Source organism: Copadichromis virginalis, linkage group LG8 (assembly GCF_057382275.1).
Source record: "Copadichromis virginalis isolate Kocher_CV1m ecotype Utaka linkage group LG8, C_Virginalis_male_GT1.1, whole genome shotgun sequence".
NCBI classification, from domain to species: Eukaryota; Metazoa; Chordata; class Actinopteri; order Cichliformes; family Cichlidae; genus Copadichromis; species Copadichromis virginalis.
Window position 1 is genome coordinate 21,001,281 of NC_140625.1, and position 23,296 is coordinate 21,024,576.

At 41.9% G+C, this 23,296-nt stretch overlaps 1 protein-coding gene across 1 annotated transcript in view; it reads left to right on the top strand.

Moving 5' to 3' along the window:
- sar1aa (secretion associated, Ras related GTPase 1Aa) overlaps positions 1 to 8,523 on the top strand; it is a 40,979-nt gene extending 32,456 nt beyond the window's left edge. The window contains exons 7-8 of the transcript XR_014921982.1: positions 7,844 to 8,049; positions 8,177 to 8,523. The gene's annotated coding sequence lies outside the window, so the exon portion shown is untranslated. The remainder of the gene's footprint in view (positions 1 to 7,843; positions 8,050 to 8,176) is intronic.
- Positions 8,524 to 23,296: the final 14,773 nt, after the last annotated feature.

A 23,296-nucleotide genomic window follows, 5' to 3' on the forward strand; every position in this document is an offset into this window, starting at 1 on the left:
AAAAGCACAACATCCAGTCAAATTCTGCATATTTTTATTATCTGGCTCCACATGTTGCACTGCTGTGGTGTCTATTTTATATCCATTTTGTTGTCCCTAGGTACAGGTTTGGTAAAAAACTAAACCCTAACAAATTCAGTAACAAGCTTGCTCTTAATTAAAAAAATTAAATCAGCCTTTTTTCAGACTCTGAGATAATAATATATTTGTTTATTTCTCTTGAGAGTTTACGCTTCTCTTATTTCATAATAAAATAAAATTTTAGTCTTATATGAGCCAGCCTGAGATCATCAAGCCAGACTTTCCAGGCTGTTCCCTGTCAGGGATTTGTTCTGGAGGTGACTTTGGCTCTGAAGGTCTCAGATTTAGTGTGAATTCCCCTGGAGAGATCAGGCTTACTGTCTCCTTACAAATCTCCAGATCTAATCGTTAAAAAAATATATATTCTTTTGAAAAAGCCAAAATGTGGGTTTGTACAGAAATTTAAGTATTCCCTTCTTCTTATTTTCTTTTTAAACCACAAAATGTTTCAGTGTTTATAAAGAAAATGCACAACTGGAGAAGCAATACCGTGGTTTTGGAAATAAAACTTGATTAATTTTTCTCACAGAGGATTGTGCGTGACTCATAGTTGGAGTGCTGCTAAGGCTTGGATTAGCATGCAGCTCTCTCTGCTGAATAATCAGTACAGCACAACTATGACAGAAAATATCTGGTTCTTTGATAAAAACTTAGACTTTAGACCTGCCCGTCACGCTGAACTAAAACTAAAACTTAAAGCCATAACATGGACCCACAGGATGAAAAGCATTACAACACAGCTTATAAAACTAAAGCATTAAATGTCCTCTCTGTGAGCTAGGAAATTACAAAGTATTAAAAACGCGCTCCATTATTAGCAAAATATGTATCATCACAAGTCGCACGTAAGATTTTAACAGGATAAAAAAAAAACTGTTTCTTTTTCTATCCATCCATCCATCCATCCATCCATCCTCATCCGCTTTGTCCGGGGCCGGGTCGCGGGGGCAGCAGCCTAAGCAAAGAGGCCCAGACCTCCCTCTCCCCAGCCACCTCCTCCAGCTTATCCGGGGGAATACCAAGGCGTTCCCAGGCCAGCCGAGAGATATAATCTCTCCAGCGTGTCCTGGGTCTGCCCCGGGGCCTCCTCCCGGTGGGACATGCCTGGAACACCTCACCCAGGAGGCGCCCAGGGGGCATCCTTGTCAGATGCCCGAACCACCTCAGCTGGCTCCTTTCGATGTGGAGGAGCAGCGGCTCTACTCTGAGCCCCTCCCGGATGGCCGAACTTCTCACCCTATCTCTAAGGGAGAGGCCAGCCACCCTTCGGAGGAAGCTCATTTCTGCCGCTTGTATCCGCGATCTCGTTCTTTCGGTCACTACCCACAGCTCGTGGCCATAGGTGAGGGTAGGGACGTAGATCGACCGGTAAATTGAGAGCTTCGCTTTTACACTCAGCTCCCTCTTCACCACGACGGACCGGTGCAGCGTCCGCATTACTGCAGCTGCAGCCCCAATCCGTCTGTCGATCTCTGGCTCCCTTCTCCCATCACTCGCGAACAAGACCCCGAGATACTTGAACTCCTCCACTTGGGGCAGGAACTCATCCCCGACCCGGAGTGGGCACTCCACCCTTTTCCGGCTGAGAACCATGGCCTCAGATTTGGAGGTGCTGATCCTCATTCCCGCTGCTTCACACTCGGCTGCGAACCGTTCCAGTGCGAGCTGGAGGCCCTCACCCGATGAAGCCAACAGAACCACATCATCTGCAAAAATCAGAGATGAGATTCTGAGGCCACCAAAGCGAAAGCCCTCCGCCACTTGGCTGCGCCTAGAAATCCTGTCCATAAAAATTATGAACAGAACCGGAGACAAAGGGCAGCCCTGGCAGAGCCCATCACCCACCGGGAACGAGTCCGACTTATTGCCGGCAATGCGAACCAAGCTCTTACAACGGTTATATAGGGATCGAATGGCCCGTAGCAATGGGCCAGACACCCCATATTCCCGCAACACCTCCCACAGGACACCCCGAGGGACACGGTTGAATGCCTTCTCCAAGTCCACAAAACACATGTAGACTGGTTGGGCAAACTCCCATGCACCCTCAAGTATCCTGGAGAGGATAAAGAGCTGGTCCAGTGTTCCGCGACCAGGACGAAAACCGCATTGTTCCTCCTGTATCCGAGGTTCGACTAACGGACGAACTCTCCTTTCCAGCACCCTGGCATAGACTTTCCCAGGGAGGCTGAGGAGTGTGATCCCCCTGTAGTTGGAACACACCCTCCGGTCCCCTTTCTTAAAGATGGGGACCACCACCCCGGTCTGCCAGTCCACAGGTACTGCCCCTGATCTCCACGCAACATTGCAGAGGCGTGTCAACCAGGACAGCCCTACAACGTCCAGAGCCTTCAGGAACTCGGGGTGGACCTCATCAACACCAGGGGCTCTGCCACCAAGGAGTTGTTTAACTGCCTCAGTGACCTCGCCCCCGGAAATTGGCGGGTCATTCCCCTCATCCCCAGGCTCTGCTTCCTCCTCGGAAGACGTGTCAGTGGGATTAAGGAGGTCCTTTTTCTTTTTCTAAAGCTTTCATATTACTGTCATGAAAAATGTCAACTTTGTGACATTATATCTATAAGAAGTTAATATGTGAACCTCAAGCCAAATTTGTTTTTCCTTAGCTTTAAGCAAGGTCAGGGAAGAACTGCCAAACTCATCTTCACTGTTGCAGAAGTAGCTTCTAACATAAAGTAAACGGTGCAAGATAAGCCTCAGCAAGCTGTATCTCATAAAAGGACTTGAACTATCTTAGCTGCTGCACTGGTGCAAAGGGAATATTTGCAAACCAACTCTGTTTTTTTAGAGTGTGTCCCCGGCGGCACTGCGCTGGAACGATAATAAAAACTCTGCGTCCCCAGGCTGTATCCATGCTGACCCATTTCTCTGTGTGTCAGGACAGAGAGGATCAACTATTAAGCAGTTACAACTCGGCACAAGGCCCAGAGAGGACCCCGAGGATCAGGTCTGTTCAGTTTAGCTCAGTCTTACTCTGCTCAGGGGACACGAAGACTGAGCTCTCAAGTCAAGCTGAACAAGTATAGCTGAAGGCTTAAATACAGTGTACAGAGGGAGGAGGTAAAGAGATAGTGTTAGTGTTTATACCTGTTTTTCTACTGTTTTTCTTAAAGAATGCATTTCACTCAAGAAAATGAAATTTCATTAAAACTCTTGGTTTTAAAGAAGCCCCTTTAGTTGGATTTACTGAACAGAGTTATGAAAAGCGGTTGCACACTACAGAGTCACTTCTAAGTATGCCCACCCTTAAGGTGCAGGAAGCCGCTGCAGTTTTCTCCTGAACTATAGGTGTCAGCCTTCAGACTGATATAGGAAGAAAAGAAGTCAAAACCAGAAGCACAGACTTGCAAAAGTTTTTCCAAAAAGTTTTCAAACTGTTGCAACACTTCCCACTTTATATCTGCATATCTCTGAGCTTTGTAGTAGAATATCATTAAAATGGCAGCAAAAACCAACACGATGATTCGTGTCTTCAATGCAGCTGCAGCGGCCGCGGCACAACCTGCCAGGTTAGGAAAATCAAGAGGTGCACGACCAGTTGTTCATTGCCTAACGCCAGGCCACAGCGGTTTGCGGTGAACATAAAAACATGCTAAGAAACTTAAAAAGCCATTAGGTAAACCTGCCAAAACATAGCATTTTGGTGATAACATGAATAAATCAAATAAATGTAAACTGTTTCTTAGGATTTATTTAACATGGTTGTATAGAACCACTTGACATAACTTTGATGTAAAATGTTCTATTTATGAACCACAATTCAAATTATTTTAATATTATTTATTCAGAGTGTGTTTGACTTTGTCTGTACTCGAATTGGATTTTATATTTTTTAGCCATTTTTTCTAATCGTATTTGTGTCACACTAATGGAGCTGGATTGAAAGGGGGAAAAAAATCACTACTATTAACAGTGATGTCGTATAAGTGCTAAGCTATCATGCAGGTGAAACCAAGGGTGTAAAAAGTGTCAGAGCAAAGACAAACAATGCGTTGCACAAAAGTACAAAAGAGACACTAACCTCAACTTCCTGTGGCGATTAAAAGCAGCAGCGAGGGAGACAAAAGAGAGACATTGTTAGAGACAAAAAAAAGACACTTTTCAGTTTTCATTACAGGCTTCCATTTAACATAGAAAGAGTTTATAACAGTTATGGCAGCAGTTAAACTGTCAGCCCTTAATGCATTCTGATTGCAAATACATGCCTTAGTCTCACTCCTCTCCGGGGACAACATAAGACATTCACAAAGGATTATGAGCGCCTATTAACTGAGGATGATCAGCTGCCACTTCTATGAGCTGGCAGGCATCCTGAACACTAAGGGCCCATTCTCTGGATGTTTACAAGCAAGTGCCAAAAGCCAGCTTCCTGTAGCTCAGAAGTTATGGATAAGCCATGACATATAGTGTCAACCTTGGAAAAATACAGGCAAATTGGTGGAGGAATCTTCAAAGTCAACAGACGGATGTGATTTAGATGGGAGTTTTTTTTTTTTTATAGTTGCAGCACACACACGCACAAACACACACACACAGAACATTTACTAAGCGTAGCAGTGACAACACAGACAGATATAGCTTCTGTAAAGTACAACCTTGACTTAAAAGGGGAGTGACTGCTTTCCTTTCATTCCATTTTACCGTCTTGGCTTCGGTCCAAGGGCATTACACATCAATACCCACCACAGCCTTTCCCCGTGTGTTTCATCATTCAGCGCTCTGCTGCGTTTGAAAGAAATATAGCACTGCATGGTTTATTTCAGCAGCTCAACCCTGTAAAATATACCTAATTCACACACCCACAGCCATACCTGTCTACTTAACAGAGCTGTGACAGCATCTTAATATATCACCACGGACATTTTACAGGCCTCACAAGGACAAGCCAAAAAGCCAACGAAAAGGCTTTAAAAGACTGAGGTAAGAATTCATCACCGGTCCACAGCAGGACTTTAGATTTCACCTCGGAGACAGTTTCTTTACAGTAAATACTTTCCCAGTGGCAGGAAAATGTCCTGGTGCTACATATACGAGAAGCAATATCGCTCTTTGCTATCCTCCAAATGGGCTGAATTTCTGCAGGGAATCATAAGAGGAGAAGAAAAAGAAACTTATAATGTGTCGTGTGAATCGTAAACACCCCCGCTGCTGTATCAAATGACTTTTTTATTCCTTTTTCAGATCTGCATCTTCGCATGACATTTCGAAGGTTATAACTGAATCGTTTAAGTTTCAAGTTGACACTGCGACATAAACCGAGCAGAAATAACTGCTAAGTGTTTAAATTAGGCACGAAATCAGGTTTTGCAAACATGTGGGAAGTGTCCGGGTAGAATATGATTTAAAAAAAAATCTGAAAACAAGTGAACTAAGATTCCAAGACTGTAAAAGCATCACATGTAACAATTAATTAATTAATTATTTTCAAGTCTGCTGCAATTACCCAGCTCACAGTGCTGCCAGGACCAACGGGAGCCCGACATAATGTCCTAAAGGCTGGAGTGCTTATCGTCTCTCAGCAGCAGTGTGACAGCAAGGACACCAAGCTGAGGCTGTCTTTAGTCCTTCACCAAGGTTGAGAGCTAATGCTGTCCCACTGAATCCGAGCCAGGCTGCTGCAGTTCAGAGCGAGCTCAGACGAGAGGGAAGGAGGAGGGGAAAGATCAGGGAGCAAGAGGGTGTGATATTCATGGTGGCGATCCCTTGAGTTATGTGATTCATATCACACAAACCACCTCTTCTGCCATTTGTCAACAAGGCTGTAATGCAGCCGGTGTAAAACAGAGCCAGGAGGCTAATGGAGCTTGACTATCCAGATGCTGCGACTGCTCCCCCTGGACTGCTCGCCGGTATTAGGCTGACAGCATTTGGCCGCAAGCCTGACTGCGTTCTCCTGAATTAACGTCTACCTCATGTCGCCTGAGCCCGTCTGCTGGGGACATAAATACCACTGCTAACCCTGAACCAGCCAGCCCCAACATCACCAGTGCAAGACAAGTGCACACTCATGTCCTGAGGAATGACACCAAAATCAGTGTGGCTGCTGCAATGGGTAGCATGCATGCACATCCTTGTCCTGAGCTGTGATGCCAAACCATAGAGGGAAGCTGAACTTACTTTGGCAGGATATTGGGATATAAAAAGCATAAAAAAACATAAGTTTGGATGTTTGAAAATGTGACGTGCATGCAACATTTGCAGAATGGCTAGTGTTAGGAGTGTCCGTAGTCACCCTACTTTCAACAAATGTGAAATGATAAACAAATATGTGATTTCATGTGATTAAAATAGTCATACGGCACCAAGAAAGTGGCATCGGGTCATGTGATGACATTACCAGCCACAAGAATGGCATCTGGAGGCTGTAGGACAATGGCTGCATCGGCGTTCGTTAAGCTAATGAAGAAAAACAGCTTCAACAAACATCTATCCAGCTTTTTAACCAGTTATAGGTTGTAGTAGGGCTGGAGCCAGTCCCAGATGTACACCCCAGACAGGTCGCCTGTCCATCACAGGGCTGCTTCACCAAACATGATAATCCTAAAATAAAAATGGCACCAAATTTCGAGGAGAAAGAGCTTGCCAGAACAGAACTGTCAGAGAGTGTGAAAACGAGAGAATCTCTCCCCAAGAAAGCTACAAAGCAAAGCTAACAGACTGCGAATGTCATAGGATTTATTTAGATAAATGGTTAACTGTACTCCACCTTCATAAAAATAACCTCTTGCACATTGCTAATCCAACACTTTTACTCTGAATTGATCCAGAGTTTTATTGCTGACCTTTAAAACTCAAACATGTCTGTGATATCTCAGCTTTTTGGGCTTACAGGAATAGGCAGTCACAGCTAGCAAGCTCTGAGTGGTGTGAATCGTTTTGAGTCTTTGCTTATGGGATTAACATGTCTTAAAATGTGTACTTCGTGATTTAAGATGGGTATCTTTGGCAAAGTAGATTTCATGGCTCATAGCTGAGGAAGAAAAAAAGGCCACTGGATTACCATCAGACACTCAGTGTTGTGTAATTGATATCGTAAAAAGAGATTTAGAGCCATCTGTAAAGTTCACGCAAGTCGAGTGTCTGCGGTCAAGTGCAATTCAGTGGCAAACCCTACAGCCTTGACACTTTTAACACAGACTACATACTGCGCAGTAATCCAAAAATGACGAGAGTATTTATGTTCAAATAGAAGATTTATTAAAAAGGAAGGCAGGTTTGTGGGCTCTAAGTGAGAGATCTTAGCATCTATTCTACACCACTGCAAAGATCCATCATGGTGCATGCATATTGCTTGCTCCATCGCTGCAGCTCATCTGCATGTAATTGACATTGATGGTACAGTCTGGCCAGACTGGAAATCAAGTGGTCCTGCAAAAATCTAAAAATCCCATCAATCAGCATGTTTATCGCTAACTATATTTACTTTTGATTTATTTAGATCCAGATGCAACACTTTACACATCAACAGTAAACAAGTCTCAGCGCCGCCTTCTGCCGAAGTCTGCCGCCGTTCACTCAGAAACAGACACACTGATCAGGAATTTTTAGTTAGGAAGTTCTGCTTTCCAGGTGAAATCCCTCACTCTCAGGGCAATAACTGCATGCTACATCCTCCACAGTATTCCTTATTGGTATTCTGAAGATGATATTTGCAGTGAAGACATCACTTAAGCAGCAGGATATGAGTTAGAGGTTAAATGATGACTTGGACATTTTGCATTTCCCCCACTTGTCATTTATCCAGCTTCATGAAGTCATTTACTCTGCCGCCGACTGGATAAACACAGGCTGATGGATGGACTAGTGATCTGGCTCATGTCTGTAATGAACGAAGAACTACAAGAGGCTCTCCTCAGCTGATTGCTCCACACTGTGCTGGAGCTGTGTCATCCCATCAGATGACTGGCAGGACATTGTCGGCTCGTCATTCCTCCAGCTATCTTTTGCACGGTAATGTGCTTTGCCTGATTAATGTAGCCGAATTAGCTATGTCTCCTTACCTACTTTAAATTGCAGCAAAAGGGCACTCAGGCGGAGGCTTTCGTAATTTTACATTCCACCCTCCGTGTCTCTGTAGTTACCGGGGAGCAGCGGGAGTGTATCTTGCCTTTGCCATGTCATTATGGCGCCTTGAATCAGCACGCTGGGGCCTAAGTGGTGGAGGTAATGTCTCGTTCTGTTTGTACCCTGCCGTCTTTTAGAATGACAGAGAAATGAGCGAGACACTAATGGTGAAGACCCACCACAGACTGAAACACTTAGAAATGCATTAGAGCGTTCAAAAATGACGCTGTGAGCCTTACGGCCCGAACCCATCGACTTTAGAGTGGCAAAACATTCCGTTTTCACTTAAACATGCAGCAGAAATCACAAGGCAACAGCTAAGTACATATTTTCACATCCCCTCTGATCCCACATGGCAACTTATGTGGTTTTAAATGCAACAACTCCTCAAATCACTTTCACTTTGGCAGACCCTTACATGATCTTTGGTTGCATTACAGTTTGTTTAGGGTGATTACATACCGTCTACTCTATGAAAGAAGCATGAGATTTTTCATCACACTCCAAAGACAAAAATAAGAAATCCACAGAGAAAAATGGGGGGGGTGTCTTGATTGCGGCAAAATACCAGGGCATTATGGGATTAAGTCGCAGCCCAGCAACACAGAGCTGGATCAAATTGATCATCTGAGCCGGAGTGCTCGGGGGGCCTGCAGGCGAAGGACGCGTATTGTTTCACAAGGTAAGACGCCTGCCTGCAATGCAGTACAGTACAGAGCACAATCTGCAGCCATCTCTACACACTGAAGGGCACGTCTCTTTTCCCGAGCCACAAAAAAAAAAAAGGCAAGTGCCAAGCGTGCATCCATCTGAAACGCTCGCACGGTGCTGCTGAAATGCAGAAGTAATAAGGATGAGTGAGGAGAGGAGATCAGCTCGTGCAGATGAATGCAGATAATTTAACCAACCGGCAAAAACATTTTCTAGTTTATTTATAGCAAAAATAAAGGAGACTTATTTCAACCCTGAAACAAAAGTCTGAAAAACATTAAGAGCTTCTCCCGTCGGCTAATAAGATGAAAATTTCAGGAAGTTGCATCACAGAAATAAACCTTTTCTTCTCAGGAGCCCTCTAGCTGTGGTCTCAAATCACTGATGAAGTGACACATCAAACACTGGTCAGGCTCGGTTTTCAGCAGTAGAGGCTCCATGGTTGAATCAAGGCACTGCATGCTCTGAGAGATGCAGTAATTGGAGAGGAGGAGGAGAGCACAGATGCAGGAAAATGGATTCTGTTGGGCCCCACTGCTGAGCCAAGCAGAACCCCAGAACAGTCTCTGCATCATCTTATCGCTCCTTCCACCCCATTTGCAAAACAAAGAAGCAGAAAGAGAAGAGGCGAGCCTTCAGGTTGAGCTCCACACACATATGCCCCAGGGAGCTTGCAGCTTATGCAGGGCCGTCTTTCCTGTGCTGAGCTATGCTGCTTCTGCATACAATATTAGCAGAAAAAACCCATAATAAGACGAGCTGAAGCATGCGGCTCCACAGAGACCAAAATATCTAAAGCCAGTGAGCTATTTTCACTTTGTAGTAGGTAGACTCATCGGTATTGATTGGCAAACACAAAAAGTTATCAGCATACATAAACAGATGAATGAGCTTAAATCTTGTTTGGTCCTGGCACCCTAACTTTACCACGGGAGCTTAAATCAATATTGGATGTGGGGGAGGCTAAGAAAATAAATTCCATGCCAATAAACTCTGAAAACCCGACTTTTTTGTCTGGAGGAATAAAACATGCCTTGCAGCTTTCACTACTTAAAATACAAGCTTTTCATTGATTTGGACATTTTCAAGGATTAAGCAACAGTTTTGAGGAGAAAATTCAACCCTGCGTCTTTTAGTTTAATCCTCGGAAATTGTATGATATGCATTTCCAGATACAGTATCTCTCTTTATGTCCCAGAAGATTTTTTTTAAAGTGTATTATCAGTAGAAGAATTACTATTCCAAAGACTCCATGACTTTCTCTATCATTTACAGTGTTTTTACAGTAGTTTACTTGAAATACTTTTTTAGTCTTAAGTTAATATATCAAATTGCTTTTTCCTGGCTGTCTAAACATATTCACTCTTGCTTTAGAGGTTAGGTTAAAGTACAATCCAGGGAGGTAAGTGAGCAATGCTGTTTAGCCTTTAAAAAATATGTGAAAAAATGAAAATTCCATAGGAAAAGTAGCCCATCTACAACAATCTCCACAGCTGTGTCTATTCTGTGCATGCATGTGATCATTTTTCATCACTATTAGTACTGGCTGTGGTTTGTTGGCTTGCTGACTACCTTAATCCAACCTGCAGGACCTGAACAACCATCAGTGACCACAAAGCAGAATAATCTGAATTTAAGCTGGTAACATTAGTGCTGACTCAGAGGTTTTGAGCCAGGTTAACACGCTCACGAGCATGCCAAAAGTGTATTGACGTGCAGATGAAAATAGACTTCAATAAACAGCTGTTACAAGCTACAGCGCTCAGGTGTTTTAGGAGTGAAATGATGGAATGCTATCTTGTTTTAGAAGATTTATGTCTTTAAAACAAACCAGTGGGATTGGAGCTGAGTGAAACAGACTGACTAGGAAAGTCAGAATGTAAGAAGAGGCAAACAAACATTTTTGCACACAGAAAAAAAAATACCGACATAATTTTCTTTTACTTGGACGGATATGCAGTAGCCAAAAATCTGTGTAAAGCTTTTTTTTTATGCTGTACTGAGCAGCTGTGCAATCATTTGAGTGGACTGTAATGCACTGTCAGCATGTGTGTTCTGCAAACCTCTAAGAAAACTGTGATTACAATATACTTTTTATTACCATCTATCTTTGCCTGTGATTATTACTTTATTTGCCGTCTCCGAATTTTTAACAACTGTGCCTTCCGTTTGAAATAATTTGGGTCCGCTGACAAGTATGCTGAAGCTGCAGAACTCTTTTATAACTCTAAGTTTACAAATCAGCAGCATGGTTAAGAGAAGATAATTATGATAAGCATTCCTGTTGAAATGCCACGGGGATCTGCAGGGGTAGCTAAGTTAAATATGCTAGCTGGCTGATTACATTTAATTCCCCCCGTCTGCCATGGCAATGAGAACAAATTGGGTTGTTGGGGCTGCTGATAGTACTAATCTCTGCAATGGCAATGGGATATTACAGTAAAACAGGAAGGCACATTGAGATGTCGCGTTATGGCTGTAGGAAGGACTACATCACGCTATAAATGAGATTCTGCTGGGTTCTTTCAACTGAGAAAAAAGCTATTAGTGCTTTAGCTCATTTCTCTATCCCTGCTATATGATTTGCTTGATTAAGGTCATTTCATTATGACTTTGTAGTGTATATCTATTACCCCGCCAACTCAATGAATTAACAGTCTCTGTCTTTCTCACACACACCAACAAATACATCTTCCAAAAGCCACACATACTAAATACAGCTTGAATATAGAAGGGATCGTAGGCCTTGCAAGCATGTCCTTGACACCTCTCTGTGGCTCGGCTCTCTTTGCTCCCCAGTATGGCTCCGGGGCAGTCAACCCCATCTCGTCCAACATGAAAATAAAACATACTCAAGACAGCAAAAGAAGCAGATTCTCTCCAGGCAAGAGCATGTCCTCTACGTTTTTGTAGCTGCCTGGCCTAATTGTAAAATACTTGCCCTGCTGTTTCAACAGTGAATGATTTGTGGCCTAAAGCAAAGAATCTATCAATGCCAGGTTGAACCTGAGAACCTTGCATTATTACACCCATTGTTACTGAACATAAGCAATACAGCTGTGTTTGCTTGGAGCATGTGTTTAGTGCAGCATGGACCTAGGCAATTCATAACAATAATGGGGTGGCCCCAAACACACATCTATAAAAATATATTAACAAAAAAAACACCGTAGGCAGACCTAAATATATTCAGGACAACACTTTTCAGTAGCCCTAATGTATTTTTTCCTATCTAATGTATGCACTGTTATTTGTGTAGGCTTTTTTTCCCCCAGGTTTAGTACAATACACAGAAATAACAGGTCCCACTACTGCATTCTTACTGGAGAGTGTTTTCAGCAGGTGAAGCGATCCAAAGTGTTTACATTGTGTACAATAAGATTTGTTCAGATAAACAGAGAGGGATCTTATTGTAGTTTACTGGCAGATGAACTTCCCGGAGACAAATGCCAACCTCATCATTTATTTTGTCTGCGAGGACATGCATTATATTTTATTTGTCCAGCTTTTATACGGCTAGTGTTTAAAGCTATTATACAATTCAAAGTGAGCGGCCACAGTGAGTGTGTTTTTAAATAGACAGTAAAGTGGTTATCATGTGATCTAAAGTACAGACAGTCTTTGGGATATTGGATCTGTGGTATTTTAATCCTTGTATGTATTATTAACTAGTAATAACTAGTAGCCCGGCTATAATTATTGTAGTTTTACATTTTCCCATCTGACACTTGACTCTAGTTGTGGTTGTCAAGATAGGTGGAAGTGAGAAATATAGAAAAGCATGCAAAAGTATATTACTTCCATTCTCTGGCTATAGGGGAACAGCTATAAAATGAAATATTAAGTAACACCACTAGAGATTGTACTTACTGAAAACAAAGACATGACAACCACCTGTTAGTACAACTAACTGTAACAAAAACAAATTACTTGCCAGATAATTCAGACAAAAACACTCCAAAAAGGCGTAAACAACCCAAATGCATTCAAGAAGTGTGACTCAAACTACCTGAAGTGCCATTTGGCAGACAGCTAGATACTATAGCCGCCTGTATCAGTATTCGTCTGTCATTTAAAGCATCAACACCATTAATCCAGCCTTAATACAATTTAAATGAGATTCATACAAAACAAAATAGTCAGCAAAAGAGAAGACAAATGTGTTGCTAAGCTGTAAACCTTTTTAATTTCTGCTTCAAGCTGTGAATTTTAACGTGTGATTCGGAAGCTAGTTTCCAGTGAATATGTGAGGAACTGCATTTTTTCTACTTGAACTCTGGCTGTATTTTTTCAGTTACTGAGACTCCTGTTTGTTGAAAGTGTAAAATTAATAATACTCATGTCCCTGAAAACATGAGTCAATGGGTTTTAGTGAATTGAGATCTTGCAAAAAGCACTGAAGTGTCAATTATCTTTTTCCAAACTAAAGATATAACTGAATAAAAATGATCTCTGGGGAGGATCTCACATTAGATACACATTGAACAAAAACACAGCCAATTCCATCAGAAACAAATTACCTGTTAAAATCATGCAGGGTCTAGTTTTGATTTTCTTTTCTTTTTAAATTTGTTTCCCTTTGTTGCTTAATTTTAAGTTTTCCTTTTTGCTTGTGATCCTGGCTACCAGCATAGCTGCAGGGATGGCAATGTTATGCTCAAGGACTCATAGTTGGTCCACAGCTCAGATATATGGAGTCAATTTTTGTGAGCAATTACAGATTCCTGATGATTATTAAACAGATTAAACAGTTTGGAGTAATAATTATTGGATAGATTGCCATCAAATTTAGGAAAAACTTCATTCTCCCCTTGTGAAAAGCAATAGTGACTTTTCATAATCATTATTATTATTAATATTATTATTATTATTATTATTATTATTAACTCTATGATTTTTCCCAGACTTTCACATTTTGCTATAGACTCGAGAAAAGCAGTGGTATCAGACTTTTTCTTCTTCTTCTTCTTTTGGCTAAAAATTGATCATTGGTTGAATTTTGGGTGTGCCGCCCTGCCTGCCATGAGAGAAGACAGACACACAAGCAGAGTGGCAGCATTCGTCGCTCTGTGAGCAGCAGGCATAGAGGAGCTTCACCAGTACAGAGACAACTCTCAGGCAGATGCCACTATAAATAATGCATGAACAATAGAGCCAGCAGAAGAACCTTGGAACAACTAATTATTCAGCCCGACATTTCAGCAACTCACAGCGAAGTTAATAGCTAAAAAAGATGGAATTCAGGCCATGATCGCTGCTGATGTGAGTTAACACTGACGTTGTAGGAACAGCCAAGCTCCATTATGAGACGCATTAATCTACACCTAACACAACAAGTTGCTTTCTCTTGCTCATACTAAAACAAAACTAAAATGCATGTTTGGACTGTTCAGAAGATCTTTATGAAAAAGCAAATGTCTTTCTCTTGCTACCCAGTGGTAAGTGCTCCTCCATAAGAGCAACTACAAAAAAAGCACTCTTTCCACTCAATTAAGAATCACCAACGGTGGTGCTCCTCCTACTATGAGTCGAATCTGAGTAGCCCCAAACACTCGCAGCAAACCTCGGCACCGGTAAAAGACATGCATGGTAATCACAAGAGGACAAAAAGGCATCTCATTCCACCACTTCTGCCATTTTGATCTCATTAGTGTGCAACGAGAAAAAAAACACAGATAGCTGATGTGATAGGCTGATCAGATTCACAGCAGAGGAAATACGGATAACTATTAGCTCGTTTAACGTTTATGGTTTGTCTCATCTTAATTTTCAACCCTCGCTCTGTCGTTCACTTTTAACTGGAAATAGGCCTCATTATCATATTTCCAGCAATTGCATACTGTTTTCTTCCTCTAATTTTTCATATCCGTAATTACATTGGCTGTTAGCGCAGGAGCATAAATCCTGTGGGAGGCTAATAAATGGCTGAGGTTGATGACAGGAGCAGAAAAAACCCACAGCTGGCAGTGTGTCTTTGAGCTAAGTAAAGGAGCTCAGTGTCATGATGAAACAGCATCATGTTTGCCGTTCATACGCAGAAAAAACAGGGTGAGCCCTGGACTTGCATTTATCAGAACCCTCACTTTGGAGCTGTGCTGATGTAGGATCAGCGGCCGGCTCATCGGCTTCGCAGAATGACTTTAATCTGTGAATGAAGCATTAGTTTGTTTGCTGCAGCACAATTAGTAGTCAAACACTGGTTTTCACAAGCCATTAGTGACTCCAGAGGGATTATGCTAGGCAGCACCACCTTAGCTTTGTTGCGGCCTGTCACAAAATAGATAAAGATAAATATGAAGACTTGGCCCATGGCCAGATCCAGCTGCTAAATGGGCAAATCTGGCTCAGTGGACAGTAATGTGTGAGCGTTGACGAGAAGCAAGCATTGTGTCACAGAACATTATGAGCGTTTTCGCACCTGTGCTGTTTAGTCGGTTTAAATCAAACTCTGTGGACGTGTAATCGCACTTCGAACGTGAACAAACTACAGTTTGGCTGGTTGTCGAGATTTATTCTGACCCCTCACATGTGTTATACTCTGAGTTTGCATTGATAAACTCTGGGAGGAGGTACAGGGTGCCCTTATTTATGTATAACCGCCATAAATATTGTTTTGCTTCTCTGTCAGTTAAACTGATAAATGATCAGCTTGTGACTGAATGACAGAGAAGGGGAGAGGTGTTTGAGGTTAATTGTTTTTTAAATTATTCATTAATTGTTACTTATTCCAAGGTCTGTGTGTCCATTTAGGGTTTTTGTCTTCATTTGTGTCGATGTTTGAGTTTCTAGATGCTGCAGATGTCGTAGTCCTTCAGTCCTCCTGGTACTCCTGCCAATTTTTCTCACTCTCCACCTCTCTCTCTCTGCTTGTGTGTGTGTATGTGTTGTGAATGGTATGGTAGGATAATTGAGAGAATCTCCCACTAAACATCAGGTTGGCATATTTTCTATTTCAATTATTGGATGCTTTTGTGTTTTTGTGTGAGATAGAGGCCACACCTATGTGGGAGTGGAAATTTCATTCTAGTCCAGCTGCCAGCTATTTGGAGTTAGTTGATTAGTGATGATTTCAGCCCTTTTCTATAAAGGGTAGAGAAAACAGGAAGGAACGGTGTGTGTTATAACACATTACCTTTTAGAAGCAGGATCCTCTTGGTCCCCACTCTCCGACATGGCAACATGACATCAACTCACCTGCTCCTTATCTGGTGATCAGTCGGCTCCCTTCAAATACTGAGGACATCCCATCAGTCGGTGCTTGAGCATTAAACGAATCACAGTCCGTGTGTACGCACCTCTCACCATTCTCTCTTCTGTCCAGGAGCCTGCACTGTTTTCCTTGAGGAGGATTTGTGCATTTGAGTTGGAAAGAGAGAAGTCTATTTTGCTATCGAGTCTAAAGATGAAGTGGAATCTATCGGACAGTCGGCTAGGATACTGTACATAGAGACCCTGGATGTTTTCCCTTTTTTAAAATACAATGTAAATAGTTTTTTTTCACATCACTGTCAATAAATTGACCAATCTGCATTCTGGGTCTTTGATTGAGTCCTGCCTGCTCTCAGAGTATGACAGCAGCTGCCTGATACAGAATGATTTTCACCTATGGACGACAATAAAGTTATCTTATTTTAAAAGGCTACAAATGTACAAAATCATCAACTGATTCAGACTAGATTAAACAAAGTTGGGGGGGAAACACCATAAGAGTGGGTCATAAGCTAATTGTTCCTGATCAGCCCTTTGAATCTTAATCACATGGAGTAAAGTAGTTAACCCAAGAAGCTATGCAACAGCTATTTAATTTATTGCAGGAGACTGCTTGAATATGGAATAAAACAAGTATTAGTTTATGCAGTGCAAAAAGTAACGCTCAGCCACAACCCCAGGAGATTTACTGATCTTATTGCTAACCAGCTGATGGCTCATATCATACCCTTTTAGGCATCCTGTTTGTAAATCTCATATGTGGCAAGCTATTCAAGTTGCTTTGCCTGGTCTACATTTGCTGCCCACCTGCAAACCGCTTTGCAACCCTCCGACTGCAAAACATTTGCCACCATTGCTCCAAAAGGGAAGACGGCATGTATAATGTGCTGATTATTTTTTTCAGTTTGATTAGTTGATTGATTAATTGTTTGGTTTATTAAGTCTCATAAAGGCACTTTTGAAGTCTAATCAAATGTCAAATGAACAGCTTGAATCAAACTAATTGTGTGGATTAAAACTTGAGCTTGAAACTTGTAACTAACAAACACACTGCCAGGTATGTCAGACGAACCATCACTTGAGCTCATTGCATGTCTACATCTAAACACACTGCATTTATAAATAATAAACAGATTTTTAATAATAAAAGAAATTATTTTTGCTGCCCTGAAGCTCGAGCTGGTTCGGTTTATAAAACACTGTTGTTCTCCCTTTCTACAGGCATTCCTTAATGAATATTGAAAATGTAGATTTAAGCACGCTGAGAGGCTTGGGTAAAATTGGAGTAGCACTTGCAGTTATCTAATTATTGCTCTTATCACTGTAGTAAATCAAATGAATTCCTAGCCAACAATAAGGCTAATGATCCCTCATATTTTTCTTCACTGTGACCACCTCAATAACCAAAAGAACCGAAGAGCCGTTTACCTAAAAAAATATGTGGCAATTTAGCCTCATTAAAAACAAAGCTGGCAGTAGAGCAGGTGCAAACTTTAAACAGCCCTCTGTGGTTGGCTGAAAGGCTTCATGGCTACTTAATGAGGTCCCTCTCTGCACTGCTCAGAGAGATGTAAGGAATCTGGCTGGGAATGAACAGCGCAGTATTGTTCACGCGAGTGATGGCCTGAGCTCCCACTGAGCAGATTCATCCGAATGCACCAGAATGCAAAGTGAAACTTGTGTTGCGATGAAGAAATACGACAAGTGCTCAAAGACTTCTTTTTTTTTAATCGAAGCTGTGGGCTAATTACATTTGCAACCTGTTCTCCTGCTTTGTGTGGCTGAATTTGTGCGAATCTGAGGGCAGGGGAGATTTGATATCTTGACACCAGCAGGATGTCATGATTACAGCTTCGACATTGACGCCTGTCATAAAGGAGCTTGTATAACATCCTGTGTATACCTTCTACATCTGCTGCTCTTATTGTTCTTCCTTTCAACGTTTCCTCATTATATCCCCATGCTGGTCCAATTGAAACACCACCCACCACTTGGTTTATAAAGCCCACATGGTGACCCCCGTCCTCCCCACTCTGTTTCATTTTATTTCGATGCAGGAATGAATATTCCTGTTTGCTGTTTTCACACCTCCTGTTTGCCAAGACAGCTAGTAAACAAATACAGCCCCTTCGCATTTCAGATGGTACGTCTTAGTGCCCGACAGAGCAGAGAATAGTCTCCTCTGAGTAGAACCAAGCCAACTTGGCTGCTTACAGTATCTCCTCCTGTGCTGTGGTTGAATTTACCTTCTTTTTTTTTTTTTTTTTTGGATGAGGTGCCTCTATACAAATGTATGAAGAGGGTTGAATGAGCAAGGGCTCAAGCCATCCCTATGCGATTATGCACACCCCCATCTGCTAAGAGCTTAGCTAAGAAATAGCCATGGTCAGCAACAATAGGAGGGCCCTAAGTGTACCAAGAAAATATCCCCACATCATTACACTACCACCAGCAACCTGAACTGTACCATCCAAATTAACTCATCAGACCAAGCAACCTTTTTCCAATTTTCTCCTATTGACCAATTCTGGTGAGCCCATGTGAACTGTACCCTTCCTCTCAGTTATAGGCAGTCTGGCTATTTTCTTCTAAGCTGTCGCCGCAACAAGAAAACTGCTGCTCATTGGATCTTTTTTTTCCCAGATCATTCTCTGTAATCCCCAGAGATTGTTGTGTGGGAAAATCCCAGGAGTGGAAATACTCAGACCAGCCTGTCAGCCACCAACAGCCATGCTACATTTAAAGCTGCTTAAATCACCTTTCTTACCCTGTTTGAACATGTTGGCCATGGTTATTTTCCTAAATGATTTGACTGTTGAGTTGTTGCCATGTGTTTGGATTACTAGATAACTTTATTAACGAGCAGTTGAACATATATACCTAATAAAGTGACCGGTGAATGTGTAAGTGAATGTTGATGAAGACTAGCTGCTTAAACAACTAAATGACTGAATTATTCAGGAATCATTAAGGAAGCATTCCACTAATTTTATTCTGTTTTCTATTTTTCAGTTTGCTCAACATTCTACTTGGATTGTTCCACTGAGGATTTGGCAAAAGGGATGTTTGTATATTTAAATAATAATGACAATGAAGTAAAGAAAAAAACAAAACAAAAATAGGATTGAGAATTTTTATCATCGAGTCTTTAATTTAATTACACCCAAATAGTCAAATTAAAGCTTCTCAAATGAAAATAAAGTTTCTCACATCACTGCAACATTAACATCTTTTACTTTTGAGATTAAATTAAATGTTTTGCATGCTTATATTTTGAACTCAAGGAAAGGGGCTTGTGAAAAGTAAATGCAAACTTTCTTTCTACAGTGGACTTGCACTTCAGAGTGAGAAATAATAAAACAGCTGTCACTGCTGTGCTGAAAAAATGTTTCTACACTGAAAAATTCATCAGGAATACATAAAGAATCTGACCTTTAAGCAGAATCAACAATCACACTGATATCAATGAAATCTTATCATTGTCCTTCCCTAAATGTCATGAACCTTTTTCCCAATGGGCTTATGCTAGAGACAATAATAGACACTATATACTCCTTGTAGAGTATACTCTATACTGCTGGTTTTCAAACCTGTTTCTGGAATACCCTATCCACAGCCAAAAAAGGTTCATGCCCCATATCCCACAATTTGCACGACTCATTAACCATAAAAAGGATCCAAGTTAAACTGCAGTGAAATAAAGGTCAGCACAGTAGCATCTGCAAACTCCAAACTGTTTTTTTTTTCCTTTGTAAATACTCTCCATTCAACCCAGTTTCAATCGATATTTTTCTCCTCGTGGTCCATTCCCCGCTAGTAGGGCCTGCTCTACGGTTTGAGAACCACTGGAGTGAGCCTTAGCTGTAAGGCATTCACCAATCTTTTGCTACACAATCTTTTACTGAACTAAACTCAAGCTAAACTCAAATAGATTGAAGAAGACTCTCATGTCAAATCTTTTCTGCACACTATGGCTGGACGTGCTGCTAACTGCCCACAGAGAGGCCCCATATCGCTCTGTTCACCCTATCTGTCACTCAAACGCTGATCCAATCTAACAGGAGAGCCGAACTCCTCCAAACACCCGTGGAGATAATATTTAAATCTGCATGAAAGCACAAATTTGCGATTCAATTACAAATTCTCTCCAGTCGGACACATTCCTGCACGTCACCAGACATGGTCAGAGGTGCTGAAGCTTCTCTCTCTGGCAGACTCTGATAAGACTATGTGTCTGAGGTGATATTTCTCAGCAGTGAGATCAAACAGCTGTCCGGTTGTCAAGGTAGAGGCCTGGATCTAAGCGTTGCTAACCAACTCATCCTCAGAGATCTCGTGCATCCTGATTTATGCCATGTGTTCAGTCTTTTGGCAGTGACTATTGCAACCATGTGGCACACCCAGCGTCATAGGCTCCTGACCCTTTATAAGCGAACTGTCTCCCCCAGTGCCCACGTATCCCTCTCTTGGCTGCAGATGTTTTAATATCAACCTTCCTATTTACAGTGGGGCAAAAAAGTATTTAGTCAGCCACCGATTGTGCAAGTTCCCCCACTTAAAATGATGACAGAGGTCAGTAATTTGCACCAGAGGTACACTTCAACTGTGAGAGACAGAATGTGAAAAAAAAATCCATGAATCCACATGGTAGGATTTGTAAAGAATTTATTCGTAAATCAGGGTGGAAAATAAGTATTTGGTCACCTCAAACAAGGAAAATCTCTGGCTCTCACAGACCTGTAACGTCTTCTGTAAGAAGCTTTTCTGTCCCCCACTCGTTACCTGTATGAATGGCACCTGTTTGAACTCATCATCTGTATAAAAGACACCTGTCCACAGCCTCAAACAGTCACACTCCAAACTCCGCCATGGCCAAGACCAAAGAGCTTTCGAAGGACACCAGGAAAAGTATTGTAGACCTGCACCAGACTGGGAAGAGTGAATCTACAATAGGCAAGCAGCTTGGTGTGAAAAAATCAACTGTGGGAGCAATCATCAGAAAATGGAAGACATACAAGACCACTGATAATCTCCCTCGATCTGGGGCTCCACGCAAGATCTCATCCCGTGGGGTCAAAATGATCATGAGAACGGTGAGCAAAGATCCCAGAACCACACGGGGGGACCTGGTGAATGACCTGCAGAGAGCTGGGACCAAAGTAACAAAGGTCACCATCAGTAACACACTACAACGGCAGGGAATCAAATCCCGCAGTGCCAGACGTGTTCCGCTGCTGAAGCCAGTGCATGTCCAGGCCCGTCTGAAGTTTGCCAGAGAGCACATGGATGATACAGCAGAGGATTGGGAGAATGTCATGTGGTCAGATGAAACCAAAGTAGAACTTTTTGGTATAGACTCAACTCGTCGTGTTTGGAGGAAGAAGAATACTGAGTTGCATCCCAAGAACACCATACCTACTGTGAAGCATGGGGGTGGAAACATCATGCTATGGGGCTGTTTTTCTGCCAAGGGGACAGGACGACTGATCCGTGTTAAGGACAGAATGAATGGGGCCATGTATCGTGAGATTTTGAGCCAAAACCTCCTTCCATCAGTGAGAACTTTGAAGATGAAACGAGGCTGGGTCTTCCAACATGACAATGATCCAAAACACACCGCCCGGGCAACAAAGGAGTGGCTCCGTAAGAAGCATTTGAAAGTCCTGGAGTGGCCTAGCCAGTCTCCAGACCTCAACCCCATAGAAAATCTGTGGCGGGAGTTGAAAGTCCGTGTTGCTCGGCGACAGCCCCAAAACATCACTGCTCTCGAGAAGATCTGCATGGAGGAATGGGCCAAAATACCAGCTACTGTGTGTGCAAACCTGGTAAAGACCTATAGTAGATGTTTGACCTCTGTTATTGCCAACAAAGGTTATGTTACAAAGTATTGAGTTGTATTTTTGTTATTGACCAAATACTTATTTTCCACTCTGATTTACGAATAAATTCTTTACAAATCCTACCATGTGGATTCATGGATTTTTTTTTCACATTCTGTCTCTCACAGTTGAAGTGTACCTCTGGTGCAAATTACTGACCTCTGTCATCATTTTAGGTGGGGGAACTTGCACAATCGGTGGCTGACTAAATACTTTTTTGCCCCACTGTATATCACTGAGGGAGGATTTAATATTAGAAACACATCAGAGTGTAACACAAGACAATTCACAGCAACAACACAAAGTGCAGCGATTCAGACCATCCACAGCACTGAATCAATCAATCAATCAACAGCTGTAAAACTGTCTTAACCTTTATAGAGACAGGATTTACTTATTTTTAGCTAGTGATCTGAGTGCTGTGCACATCCTCCCTTCGTTCAACATGTCTGCCCTGATTATATATGCTCTGACCAGTTATTATTGCCAGGGACTGAAATTGAAACCAGGTTCCAGTTGCCAAATTGTTCCACATAGTCCAAACCTTTGGAACTGTACGCCTCCAAGATCAATCAGTTCCAATAGAAATGCTGCCATATTTTTCTAACACAACCGTATTGCAAAACAATTGCACTGAACTCAAAGAAGTTGAGCCTATGCATGCATTTGTGCCTTTTTTCCTATCATCACAGCTAATAAACCTAAAAGAGGCCTGTAATGGCCTGCTTTTTTCCCAGGCAACAGACAACTGATCAGGAATCAATAGGAGAATCAATAAAGCATCTGACCTATAAGCAGAATCAATATTGGCTTGAGTGTCAGCATTTGTCCTTAATCACCACCAGTCACGGTGGGTGGGATTTGTAATTTGGTGATGAAAGAAAGAACTAATATTGTCAAATGGGTAATCAGTCAATGGGTAATCAATGCTGGTATGTACCAGTTGTGGATACTGGGATGGGATAAAGTTAGATAGAATCCAACTTTATATTCAGCTTCAAAAAGCAACACACAAAAATAAAAAATATACATTTGTGAAAGCACCATCATCACTGTCATCATTCCACCCAGTCCTCCTCAGTTAAAATGAGACCTTCATCATTACCCACCAACATTAAAACGACTTTCTCATCCTGAGCTTTCAAATATTTAATGGCACAAAAGACAGAAGAATTTGCCCACTATAAGGATCTGGATTGGTTCACACCTGTCTCCTTTGTGGTTTACAACAAGATAGCTGTTCTTATCATATCTCTTTGTATCAGTGTATTGTTGGCAGTGGTGGAAATAAATAAGCACGAATCTGATTTACAGGAAGCTGCACTACTGTGATG